A 14,047-nucleotide genomic window follows, 5' to 3' on the forward strand; every position below is an offset into this window, starting at 1 on the left:
TGGCACATTAGGAAAAGCTCTAAAGAATGCGTAGGCAGATTAAGTCATAGATCTAGGACATCATCTTTAGTGGGTATTTCCATCCACACTCCCAGGATTTAGAATCTTCTATAGATCATCTTCAATGGCAAAGAGTTATATGAGAATATTCCTCCTGAAAAGACTGTTGTTTACAAGGCAGCTATCCAGAACTTCTTGTAGTTGGATGTCACTCTTCTTGGTTTTGAAACTGCGGGCAGAAACTGAATACCCACCATCCTGGGGTGTTCTAGTAAATGATTAACAACTAGCTCTTCGTGGGGAAAAAAAAAAAAAAAAAAAGAATATTCTCACAACATATTTCTAAGTATGAACTATATATTAACATTTTCTTGAGGACATTCTTGAGTTCAGGAGATGAACAAAACAATGAGTTAAGCCCTAACCAGTAGTATTTGTTGCTTTAATAATTGGCACTGAAATGCAATCATCAATCTAAAGTGGATACAGATTTTTGCACCAGCCTGGTGTGCTTATTCAGAGAGAACAGTACCAAGGATACAACCTACAGTGAGTTTGGACTCACAAGAATTTCCCTGCTCCCAGGGGTGTTTCTTAGATTGAAATAATCAACGGCATCTTCCCTGTATCTATTCTAGATAAGAGCATTAGCAATGACAAAGACATCATCTGAGCAAAGAGTATATATGTTGAGGAATACAAAGGTGAAGAGGAAAAGTAGAGAAACAGGGCAGATGGTATAAAAAGGGAATCTGAGGGGATTTGTTGGGTTTTTTGATCCTAAAAGTAATAAAGAATCACCGATGTTTTCTGAAGAGAGAAGAGAATTGCTTATGTTTTTAATATGAAGATTATTGGATGAGAAATTCAAAGACAGGATTGATGATGAAGACAAATAGAAAAACAGTGACAAATGTAATGAAATAATCAACTAGCTTGATAAGAACCTGAATGCTGAAAAGGAAGAATCTGAGCAGCAATAGGGTACAATTAGAAAATGTCTTCAACCATATCATAACTAAGTTTTACCAGAGTTCAGAGAGCATGGCAGGAGGAGAAGAGGCAGGCTTGGCAGACACTCAACTGTTTTTGTTATTGCTGTGCGAAGTTGTGCCTGACTCTTCATGACCCCATTTGGGGTTTTCTTGACAAAAATACTGGAGTAATTAGCTATTTCCTTTCCCAGCTCATTTTCCAGATGAGGAAACTGAGGCAAACAGGCTACATGATTCGTCCAGGGTCACACAGCTTGTGTCTGAGGCTAGATTTGAACTCAGATCTTCCTCTCCAGGCCTGGCACGCTATGCACTATGGTACCACTTAGCAACCCCTACTGCTCAGGTAAAGAGTAGTCTATATATCCACTTCCTGGATCTGCCACTGAAGAGGCTGACTAAATGAACCAGAAGAGACAGAATTTCATGCAACTTTTTAAAAACAGAAAAATTCAAATCTATTCACAAGGCCATAGTACTTTATCGGTATGATAAACAGAAATGCAAATCTTGTCCTGAAGAATAAAAAACTATTTAAAATGAATACCACTTTAAAAAAAAATAAAACAGGTGCAGCTGAGAGATGTGATATCCCGTCATAGGAAAAGCAAGGAGGCCAGTGTCACTGGATCAAATAGTTTTTTTTTTTTGTTTTTTTGTTTTTTTTTTTTTTTTTTTTTTGCTGAGGCAATTGGGGTTAGTGATTTACCCATGAACCAGAGTAAAGAATTAAGAAGCCTGTAAAGATAACAAGGGGCCAAAGTGATAAAAGGGTTTTAAAAGTGAAACTGAGTTGGAGAATGGCTGAATAAGTTATGATTTATAAATGTAACGGAATATTATTGTTCTATGAGAAATAATGAACAAACTCATTTCAGAAAAGCTTGAAAAGAACTGATGGCCAAGCAAAGTGAATAGAACCAAGAGAACAGGAGCAACATGATTATGTGATAATCAACTAGAATGGATTTGACTCTTCAGCAATAAGGTAATTCAAGGCAATTTCAATAGGCTTATAATAGAAAGAACCATCAGCATCCAGAGAAAACTATGGACACTGAATGTGGATCAAAGTATAATATTTTCACTTTGGTGATGGTGGTAGTGGTGTTGGTTTGCTTGTATTTTTTTTTCCCTTTTGATCAGAATTTTCCTTCGAAGCATGACAAATATGGAAATACGATTAGAAAAATCATACATGCTTAATCAATAGTAGATTACTTGGTATCTAAGGGACAAGGTAAGAACGAAGGAAAGGAGAAAAATCTGGAACAAAAGATATGAATGGAATAAATGATGAAAAATGGAATGAATGGATATAAATGGTGAATGGTGAAAACTATCTTTGCATGTATTTTGAAAATAAAAAGCTTTTTTTTTAAATAAAAAAGATGTTGAAAACTATCTTTGCATGTTATTTGGAAAACTAAAAAGCTATTACAAAAACAATTTTAAAAGATGAAAGTGAGGATTTGGCAAGTTTTTTAATCCCCAAAGTAAAGGAGAGTGATAGGAATTTATTGAATAGGAAGAAAAGATTGACATGGTCAAACCTCGGTATTAAGATCTCTAACAGCTTATTGAAAGAGATAAAAAAAGTTATCTGGCTAACCTTCATGACTTCAAGTCACCTGGTCCAAATGAACTACATTCTTGGTTCTGAAACAACTTACATACATGACAGCTGAATCACTGCCAGTGAAAAAGTAGAGGGATCACATGACAAGAGAAGCCCACATGTGCTTCTTTAAATTGAAATTAATGAATTTGATTTTAATTCCTAACAAACTGTAGAACATATTATTAGAGAATTGGTTAGTTACCATCTAGAAGAGGAAGCAGTGATCATTAAACGTCTGTTACTTTTACTCATAACAGCTCATGCTGGATCAACATTTGTTGATACTGTTGCTAAACTGGTAGATCTTGACATGCTTTTGAGAGAATTTATCTGGGTTCTAGATTTCAGCAAAGCTTTTAATAAACTACATCACACTAAGTTTATGGAAAAATGGAAAGATTCAGGCTACAGAAGTACAATTAGATGGAACTGGTTGAAGAGCTGGATCGAAGAGTAGTAAATGAATGGTTTATTGTTACATCTCCAGTAGATTGTCAAGTATCAATGCCCGATTCCTATATTTAATATTTCTACTAATGGTTTAAGTACAATTTGATAAATAAACTTATCAAATTTATAGATGACACAAAACTAAGTGGGATGGCTAAAAAAAAAGTCAAGCTATAAGAATGGGCTGAATTTAATATTTAATACAGATACAAAGGAATTAGTTAATGATTTATTTATTTAAGGAAAAAGATTCTTGCCTGAAAGAGTCCTTTTCTGTTTTATCCTGTGGGATCACTTCAGCCCCTTTGCCTTTCCCAGCTTAAAGCCTTGTTACTTTAACTTCACACACATGCCAAAATCCAATTAACTGTCCAATCTTATTTCAACCATTACATGCCTAATTTTCATCTTCCTAGTTCAGATTCTCATCATCTCCTACCCAGACTACAGAAACTGCCCTCTCTCCACTCCAATTAATTTTCATTCAGTTGCCAAAATGATTTTCCTAAAATATAAGTAAGTCTCTGGCACTCAGATACTGGCCCGTACCCTTACCTCTAGAACCAATTATAAAGTCTGCAGATATTTAAAAATCTTCACTTCACCCTTTTCTATTTCCAATCTTAGACTTCCATCTCTTCCATATATTCTACAATCCAGCCACAATGGCTGACTAGCTGTTCCAGAGAGGACACACCTATCTCCCTTCCATTTCTACCTTTGCACAGAATATCTGCCAGGTCTCGAATGTTCTCCCTATTCTTTCCATCTCTTGGTTTTTCAGACTTAGTAAAACTGTCACCTTTTGCAGAATGCCTTTTCTGTTGTGGCAGCCATGCCTCCTCCTCTGAGATCATCCTTTATATCACACCGATATATTGATCCATCTCTTAAAAGTATACAATCATTTGCATTTGTCTCCCCAATAGAAACTGTGAGCTCCTAGAGAACGGCAACTGTTTTTGTCTTTCTTTGTATCCCAAAGTTCCTGACATATAGTGGGTGCTCAATAAATGCTTGTTGAGTGATCAATGAGGGGTTTCTTGATTCGGCCATAAACCATGGTACTTGGGGGCTGGAGGTTATTTCTTTAATCCAGTGCTTTTTAAATGGTAATTTAAATCTTCTGTTAAAATTACAAATAAAACATATATACCATAGTGGTCTTTGTGTGCATATTTAACATGCACTACTAAATACTACTACTAAATATTGGCTACACCTTTAAATTTAAAAAAATGCATGTGACTATGCTGAAAAACCTAACAGATTTTGTAGCAGATTATTAATAACTCATTATTAAATTTAGGTTTTATAAGCTATATATTTGGGGCCTTAGTTTCTGCCAATTCAGGTATTTCTTTTTTTTTTTTTTTTAAGTCCATTAAGTTATCTTTTATTTATTGGAGTGCAGATATAGAAGCAATTGAGATTGAATAAAAACATCCAGATTATTATCCTAAACCAAGGGCTTGGTTTATAGGAGTTTAAAGCTGAAATGAACCCTGGGGGCCATTTAGCCTAACTCCCTCCCTTATTGTACAGATGGAGAAGCCTGAATACGCCAAAGTTTCTCAATCAAAACAAAACTACCATCCTAGAATGAAACTGGAACCCAACCAGCAAATAGTGCAATACAGGTATTTCTATGTCAATTTGATTTTGGTTTATAAGAATTCTCTCTGTATCATATTTATGAGTACCTCAGATTTACAGATTTCTTGTAGAGCTAGACTTCTCAATCTTGAGATTTAGAATTCCCAAAGTGTTTGGCAAAATGTCTTTTCCTGATTTCCCCTCTCCTAGTGTCTTCCCTTGATTACTAACTTAGCCAGCTATTTATCTAATATGTACACTAATGTGCATGTTCTCTATTAAAATATGGACTTCCAGGGAGTAGGTACAATGCCACTGCTTTTCTTTGTATACCACAACTTGGCACAGCGCCTAACACACGGTAAACAATAAATGCTAGAAGACAGTCAGGAGAGGCAAGGGTAAACCCCCCCCCTCCCCCATCACATTAACTGAGAAGTACTTGAGTTTTCCAAGAATTTCAAACATCATGCCTTAAGGGGTAAGTGAGCCCATATTAGCCAAGGAAGTATCTTTTCTGGCCTCATTCTATTCTGCATGGACATTTACTTAGATAAGACCATTTAACAGAGAATAAAAGGATAACTATGTGAGTGAAGAAGCCATTTTGGTTAGAACTTAGCCCCTCAACCCATTTCTCCAAACTTCCTTTGAAAACAGACAACATATCTGATGTTCGGCTTAGGATCCTGAGTTAAAAGTCATGTAAAAAAAACTCTTAGCAAATCCAACCAACTTACCTAGGAAAACCAGTCAAAAATCAAAATATAGACGTTTCTAATACTAGTCCTTCCATGTGTTTTCAGAACTCTAACACAGAGAAATATAATCCTAAGCCTACTTTGTACAAATATGATAAAAGAAAGGGTGAGAGTCTAATATAAATTCATTTTGCTAATAAGTGACGGTGTAAAAATTCCCAAGTCACATCTACATTATGTCCCCTCTACTATCTCCGAGCAATCGGACATTTATTAAGCACTTTCGTAAGTCAGGCGCTGAGGACACAAAATCTACACTCAAAACGAAGTAGTATCTACACCCAAGTTATTAACTAACTATGTAAACATAAATTAAATCTCCTTTCACACAAATTAAAACCAAACTATAATCACAGTTATACTCAGGCGCGCCGCCACCTCCACTACTACGCTTCCCCAAGACCGCCTATTCAAGACAAAAAAACTAGACCAAACGTCTAAGACCTTATTCAGGCTCTCCAAACCTCTCCTGGTCTCTTTTCCACAGGTTTCGTCTGAATCCCAACCAGAAGGGCTGGAGAGAGAACGGGATGCCCCCCAATTCAACCCTGCTCCCCATTAGTCCTACACGGCACCCGTTGGCACCGCGGCCCCGAGAGAGCGCAGCTCGAGTTTCCTCTTCCTGAGAAGACTCCCAAACAAGACTTAGTGTGACAAGAAAACCGTAACAATAACTCAGGAAAAATGAAAAGTTTTTGCTAAAAAACTGGGAGTGGCTTTAAATATTTCAGCTGAAGAGAGCAGGCAGCAGGTTTTACTTACTCACTAACAAAAACTCACTCACCCAAAACACCTTCGGATCACCACAGAGGTCCAAGTTAGTTCTAGGTGGAGTCGGGGTAGGGGGGCTCCTGATCCCGATCCCCTTCTCCCCACCTCCCAGAGTCCCTCCGTCGCTTTCCTTTTCAAGCCCCAAACTTCTTCAAGCAACCCAATACCCTTTCCTCCGCAGCTTTAGTCTGGTACTGAAACCTAGGCGCCGAAGGCACCCCCCGCCCCCTCCCTCCCCACTCCTTTTTTCAGCCGGCTGAGCTCTCCAGGGGAAGCAAGTTTAGTCCTTCCAGCCTCCCAGAAAGAGAAACGCACCTAAGACCCCTTCTCACCCCGATTCACTGTCTCCGCACCGGGCGTACTAGGGGCGCACTAGGAGAGCGTGTTCAGTAGCCCCAGCGCACCTGACTCTGGCCGCCTCTGGCTCCTCTGCGTGAGCAGGCGGCGGGAATGGGCTTCTCCCTGGCCACCGCCTCCTTCTTCCCACTCCCCACACCTAGCCCCCGGGCATGCGCAGCACGAGTTCCTAAACTGGGGATCCCCCTAGGCAGTAGCCCAGCCAGCCCCTTCCTGACAAAGCTCAGTTCCCACCTGTGACCTTCCACACGCGCGCAAGAAACTCCGGAGATCTCCGCGGCTAATATTGCAAAGGGAAGAAGGAAGGGAAGGGAAAGGGGAGGGGGCGAGAAGGAGCAGGTGTGGCGGCGCCGCCGCCTCCAGTGACCCATTCACCTGAAACTCGAGGGAGGGGGAAGGAGGAGAAGAAGGAGGCGGGCGGGGACAGACTGGTAGCTCTCTCTGCACATCAATTCTGAGAGCTTAAAGAGACAGGGTTTAGTTTCGGCCGGCTGAGTGAATACCCTCAGGCTTTGCGCTCTTTTATTAGGTTTAGCGCGGCTGAAGCTCCTTCCCTAAGGCGAAGTCTTGCAGAGCTCTATTAAGGGTCTTGGTGAGCTGAAGGATCGCCCCAAAGCCCTAGTTTTCCTGGAAGGGTGTGAGCTTCCAGAACCCTCCCAGGTCAAATTTGGTATGCGCTTTAGTAGGAAAAGGGTTGCTCTCCTAAGGCTTGTCCGAAGTGTGATCAGAGAATTGTTGGCAAACTGGAGGCCCAATTGTGTGAAAGTGACGCACGAAATGGTAGAAGACTCTTGAAAGGCGATTATTATTCTTAAAAATAAGGACACAGTCGCCGTTGTGAAAAGTACCACTTTTCTGACACTTTCTGTGTGACTTTAAGCAAGTCACTTCATTTATTTGTGACTCAGTTTAATAATCTGTAAACCGAGGGGATTATATTAAATTTTCTCAGGTTCTCTTTTCTGAGTCTAAAATCCTGTAGTGATTGGCCTTACCTTCTACTGAATTGAAGATAAAGATTTGTGGGTACTCGGAACGTAGGAAATTTTTTAAAAAGTGGTGGTGGGAAGGTATGATTGTAGACTATTGCTAATGCAAATAGTGAAGTAAGTACCATGGATGCACCTCCTTCCATCTCCCCAGTTTTTGTTTATGTTTCTTCCTAGGCTGGAAACCTAGTAATAGATACTTGTCCCATGCTGTAGATTTCCATTTCCATAACTCTTTCCCTTCTATACCCTTTTTACTTAGCCAGCTTTCACTCCAACTCAGACCTCTCATTATTGCTTTTTCTGGGTTATTCTCATAGTTTGCTAAATGCATAAAACATAAGATTTGGAACTGGAAGGAACCTTAGAAATTATCTAGTGATCAATCAGCTTGACCAATCAGATGAAGAAACAGTTCCAGAGTGAATTGTCTGGTACCACACATAGTCAAAAACAAACAAACAAACAAAAGGAGCCAGAATTCAAAATCATTCCTTTTAACCCTAAATCTGAGGATCCTTTCACTATACTTTCTTTCCAATTTAGGATACTGCTTTCTTTCCTCAACTCTCCACTCCATCCTTCACTCTCCTTTCAAATTTATCTTCCTAATTAGAGGCTGCTTTTGATATTCCCTAGGCTTAAAATTTTTCAGTTGGCTTCCCATTACCTATCCCCAGTCTGGCTTTAAAGGCCCTTTACAATCTGGCTCCACCCTACTCTTCCAATACTATTTCAGTTACTCCCCATTCATACACTCTGTGATCCTAAGAATTGGTCCTAATTCCTTCCAGCAGTCTTCCACATCAATTTAACAACAACAACAACAAAACAAAAACAAAAAACCAAAACAAAACACTTTCCCTGTCCCAACCAGACCCTAATTCACTCTTCCTGTCTTGTGGTTGGTGAAAAATGGAGAGGGAAAACTTCCAAGACACAGCATCTGGATTTAGATCCTTCTCACCCTGCAACTTGTGACTTTGGAAGTCACTTAAATTCTCTGGAACTCAGGATCTTCATCCAGATGGGGATTGGACTAGATCAAGTCACTTTGATAAGAGTTCTGCTCAGATATCTCTCTCCAGATTAAAGTGATTTATCTCTATTTGTCTTTTGCTCCTGTTATAGTGGAACTTTTCTTATTCTTCTCTCTGTATGTGTCCTATCATCCCTCTAGATTGTACACTTCTAGACAACAGGTACTTTGCATCTTTGTATCAGACCTCTTACAATAGTGAGCTCACTGGTTCATAGATTTGGAATGATCTAAGAGAAATGGCACTCGTTGAATTTAATAAAAACAAGGAAATTGTATTGAATTGCTTTAAGCAGGCCTCCCATCCAAAAAGATTTGATGCCTCTTATTTGCATTACCACTAATCATTGATATAACTGAGAGATCTGAAGTCCTATTTCTTATCCTACATGATCTTTCTTATATGTTCAATAACTATTAGGGTAAGGTGAGGAGAACTTGGTTTATTATAATTCATGGCATTTTGTTTGCACACATTGAGTCTGGAACTTAAATATCATAAAGTGAGCTTCATTTCTTTCTTTTCATATGTTAATGGCCTTTGTGACTAAGAATTAAGTCTGTCTGCCAATACCACCCAGAAGTATCCACATTTTGGGAATTAGAGAGGAAACTCTCTTCTGCCTTAAATCTTTATGGCATGTAGTGATCTTAAGTACCACATTATATAAAAATATATATGAGGTATTTTAATGATGACTTTGTTATTGGTTAATTGATTTCACTGGAAACCTTTTGCATTAAAGTCATCATTGCAATTATAGTTTAATGCAGGTGTGTATTTTTCTGAATAATGCAGGTTTAATTAAGTGGAAACTATAAAATTAATCCTTTAAATGTTAGTTTTAAGATTCCTTTAATCAGGGGCATCTAGGTGGGGTAGTGGATAGAGCACCAGCCCTGAAGTCAGGACCTGAGTTCAAATCTCATTTCAGATACTTAACACTTCCTAGCTGTGTGACCCTGGGCAAGTCACTTAACCCCAATAGCCTCAAGGCAAAAAAAAAACCTTTAATCATTTCCCAATATCTACTGTTTATATAATTAAGCAGTTGTCCCAGATTTATCACTGTCTTTTTAAAATCTTAAACTTTTACATTGTAAATAAATATGCTGCAGAGAGCATAACTAAAGAAATTAAGCTGGTTTAAAAACATTACTTTGTATCATTTTAGAAACAAAAGAATAGTTTGTGAATAGTTAGCTTAGGCTGTTCTGCTAACATATTCTATTAATGTTATAATTCAATAACCAAAACTGAATTGGATTATGCCATCTTGGAAAGAGGTCATGCACATCTGTCAGTGTTCCTGTTGTTTTAAAATTTTTTATAAGTGACTTAGAAGTGCAGGTATTAAATGCCATCCTTATCAAACTGACAAGAATGTTGGGAAACAATTAGAATACAAAAATGTATTAAGCTAAGAATGAGGAACTGAATCTAATAAAATAAAATTTAATAGAGTTAAATATAAAGTTATATTTGGGTTCAAAAAGCAACCTCGTAAAGAAGCTGTGACTAAAAACCACATACACAATGACTAAAACAGTATAAATGAAAAGAATGGAAATGTTAACCAAATACTATGTAATTATAATAACCAAACAACCTTGGAGAAGAATTGAAAAAAAATACACCTCTTCCTTTCTTTGAATGTGAGATCCTTCATGCGGAATATTCTTTATATAAATCTGTATGTCAGATTTTTTTGATTTTGCTAAATTATTTGCTTTTTTTATGCATGCAGTGATCAAAGGATGTATTAGTAATAGAAAAATAAAAAGACTAACAAAAAATTTAAGGTTTTTCTGTCTGTACATCTCTTTGTAATCTTTTAATTGAGAAAGCAGAAAATTCTCAGAGGAAAATAGAAATGTGTTAGTAAGTACTATGTTTCTCTACGTTATTATAGTATAAAGTCAGGAAGAAGAGAAAGAGGAAGGGATCTCGACTATCCTGTTTCCCATAGTGAATACAGTGACTGGTAATTGCATCTCAATTCATGTATATCTTTGGAAATCATAAAACACTCTTGTTGAAATTTTCATTTCTCCTCATATAATAATTAGTAGAAAGATTTCCTGAAACAGAGTTTTGTGTGTCTGTATATGGGAAGGCCAGAAGGAAACAATTTTTAAGAAAGGTTGATGAAATGTGATGAGTAAAGTTAGTTACTTTTATCCCTGGTGTAACCAGAAGTTACATACATACAATAAATGGCATATAGTAAATGTAAGGATTAGGATGCAGTTGTAACATATTTCCCATTCATTTCTGTATTCACATAGATTAGGGTTCAATTCAAAGAAAAATTTTGGGTAAGCACATTGTTTGTTTTTGGATAATTATAAATTTTTATCTAGTTTCCTGAAAGCTTAGAGATCATACATATTTAGGTTACTTTAAAAGATCAAAAAGGAACCATACATTAAAATTTAAAAATTTAAAATGAAAAAAAATTATTTAGGAGCAATTTACAAAGAAATTGAAAAAAAAAAAAAAGCATTCCTTTCCATCTAATTTCTTCACCAGTCCTCACATAGGAATAGTAGCTTGAGAAAAGTACTTTTCTGAGACTCATAGCTCTGATATGAAATAAGGAAAAGTGGCTGTCCCTTTCTGTCTCCATTTTTCTCTGCATGTCCCTTTCATTTTTTTCTTTTCCTTTTTCCTCTGTCCCCCTCTTCCTTCTGATCCTCCTCTTTCTCCTTCTCTTGCTCTTTTTGTCTCTTCTTCTGTTTCTTCTCTCTGACTGCCTCTCTTTGGAACTAGAATGAGGTTGGGTTTTTTGAGAGGCCATTAAATTTCTAGTAATTTCACTGATTTCTAGTAATAGTGTCCTATTAACACCTCCAGCCCTCAGTAATTTTGGCCAAGGAGTGACTGACCTTGCCCGTTCAGGGTCCATTCTTTTTTTCCCTCTTTCTCTTCTTATGTCCTTCTAATATTTTTTCAGGTAAGACAAGATCATCTAGTTATATTGGGTACTGAGAAATGACAAGCATGAAGTATTCACAGAAACACAATAAGATGTATGTAAATTGATGCAAAGTAAAATAAGCAGAATCAAAAGAATACAGGCTGACTGTAACAAAATAAGTGAAAAAAGGTCATGAAAAGGAAGTTGGAACTGTATGCAAATAAAAAAAACACTTCAGTCACTGAATGATAAAAACATTTTTAAGGGGAAAACAACATGAGAAATAAACTGTGCTAAATGCTAGGGATGCAAGTAGCAAATGAGACAATATAAATAGCAAATAGAAAATGCTCTTCAATTTGGGACTATGTCCAAAGGGATTTAAAATTGCATGTATCCTTTGATCAAACAATGTCTCTATTGGGTATATATCCCAAAAAGTTCATAAGAGAGGAGAAAGGACCTATATGCCAAAATGTTTAAGTGAATGCCTCAGCATCTTCAAGAACTGCCTCTTTTCTAAGAATTGTGTTGTATAGATGAAAGATAGCAATAAAATATTTTAAATTAAATACTGTTAAAATTAAAGTGCAGTGGCCTACTTTGGAATCAAGCTCTCCTTGCTTTAAGATCTTCAAAAGAAGCTTCAATGAACACTGCCTAAGATGCTATATAGGCTAGTTTCTTAAAATGTGGTTCATATGTATACATATATTGTTTTTGATTTATACTTTAACATATTTAACATGTATTGATCAACCTGCCATCTGGGGGAAGGGGTGGGGGGGAAGGAGGGGAAGGATTGGAACAAAAGGTTTTGCAATGGTCAATGCTGTAAAATTACCCATGCATATGTCTTATAAATAAAAAGCTATTAAAGAATAAATGTGGTTTATGATCCTATCTGGGGTCTCTGGGTATGGGGATTGCAAAATTATTATTTATCATCAGTAAATGTTTAATTTGTATACCTATTTTATACACCATTATACCTGGGGTCATATAAAAATTTCTTGGGCAAAAGGGGTTTGAGTAGAAAAAGTTTAAGAAACCCCGCTATAGAGTATATTCTTTTTCAGAGGTAGATTATAGAAAGAATAAAGTCAATAGACCCTTTCTTAGAATGATGTTGAAGGAAATGCTAAATTTTAATTGCAGCTTGATGAAAATAAAGATAAATTTTTTTCCCTACCTAAGTTCATAGACTCTTTAAAGTCTGTTCAAAGAATACTTGAAGGACTATGAACCCAGATTACTAATACCTGGATTACATGAATTTGAGGAATCATGGAAGACGGGAATAGTGTTGGAATTAGAATAATGACAGCCCTAGATTTAAAAATTGTGCTGTTCAGCCTGAACTTCCCTGAGAATCCATTTTGTTATCTACAAAGAGGAGACAATATCATACAGGATTATTTTAAGAACTAAATGAAATAATGCTAGTAAAATGTTTTGAAATTTTTGAGCATGGGGGCAGTCAGATACTTAACTTTGTAGCTCTGTGACCCTGGGCAAGTCACTTAACCCCAATTCCCCACACAAACACACATACAAAGAAAATCTTGAGCATCCTGTAAATTTCAGCTGTTGTTATTAATATTAAGGTGATGATCTAAAGTGCTCCTAAGAATTTCCCTAATTTTTAGGAAACATCATTGTCCCAGTCCCATTAGGGAACACAAAGAACACCATTCTCCCAGTCACAAACGCTTTACAACAGAGTCATCCCTATCTTTTCCCTCTTTTGCCCCTTTTGAAGATCCAGGCAGTTGCCATATTTGATCTTTTGGTGATGCCTTTACCATTCATATTTCTCTCTAGTCTTATTGCCAGTAGTTTTATCACCTCTCACCCAGTCCTAACTTGACAAATCTAACTGGATTCCCAGCTTCTGATCTCATCCTGTTTTCATCTACTATTCATACATGACTACAGAAATTATTCCTCTAAAGTATAAGTCCAACCACTTTACTCCCCAACTCCTGTAAGATAAAAATTCCTCATCTTTTCACCTAAATTACATTACAATCTAGCCCCAAGCTACTATCCTTGACTTATTGCTCAATATTCCCTTGTAGAATTCAATATTCTAGCCAGACTGGCCTATTTGCTGTTTTTCAAACTCAGCATTCTCTACCTTGCCTTGGTGCTTTTGTAAATACTTTCCCCTATTCTTGGAATGCACAGGCTCCTCACTTCTGCCTCTTAGAATTCTTAGTTTCCTTCAAGTCTCCACTTATGTGGCACCTCCTTTTAAAAGCCTCTACTGTTTCCTTTAATTTTTAATGTTTTCTCCAAACTGCTTAATCTACATATTTATGGGTATCATTCTCCTTGTTAAATGTAAGCTCTTTGTAGGCAGGGGTTTTCTTTCAATGCTTTACACATAGGTTTTTTACAAAATTTGACTTCTAGGTTATATAACCAATAAACTGGAGGACTACATATTTTCTCTGATCCTTAAGACCTCTCAAACCTCTTCAAAATAGGAGTTAGCACTAGAAATAAGGGAATTACAACTTTCTACATAATCTAAGAAAACAA

The 14,047-nt window shown here is 37.0% G+C and overlaps 1 protein-coding gene across 1 annotated transcript in view; it reads right to left on the reverse strand.

The window, feature by feature from the left end:
- The window catches only part of OCLN (occludin), a 49,657-nt gene extending 42,775 nt beyond the window's left edge, over positions 1-6,882 (reverse strand). Inside the window, exon 1 of the mRNA XM_051992596.1 lies at positions 6,786-6,882. The gene's annotated coding sequence lies outside the window, so the exon portion shown is untranslated. The remainder of the gene's footprint in view (positions 1-6,785) is intronic.
- Between the last annotated feature and the right edge of the window lie 7,165 nt (positions 6,883-14,047).

The sequence above is a fragment of the Antechinus flavipes genome, chromosome 1, assembly GCF_016432865.1.
Source record: "Antechinus flavipes isolate AdamAnt ecotype Samford, QLD, Australia chromosome 1, AdamAnt_v2, whole genome shotgun sequence".
Taxonomy (NCBI): domain Eukaryota; kingdom Metazoa; phylum Chordata; class Mammalia; order Dasyuromorphia; family Dasyuridae; genus Antechinus; species Antechinus flavipes.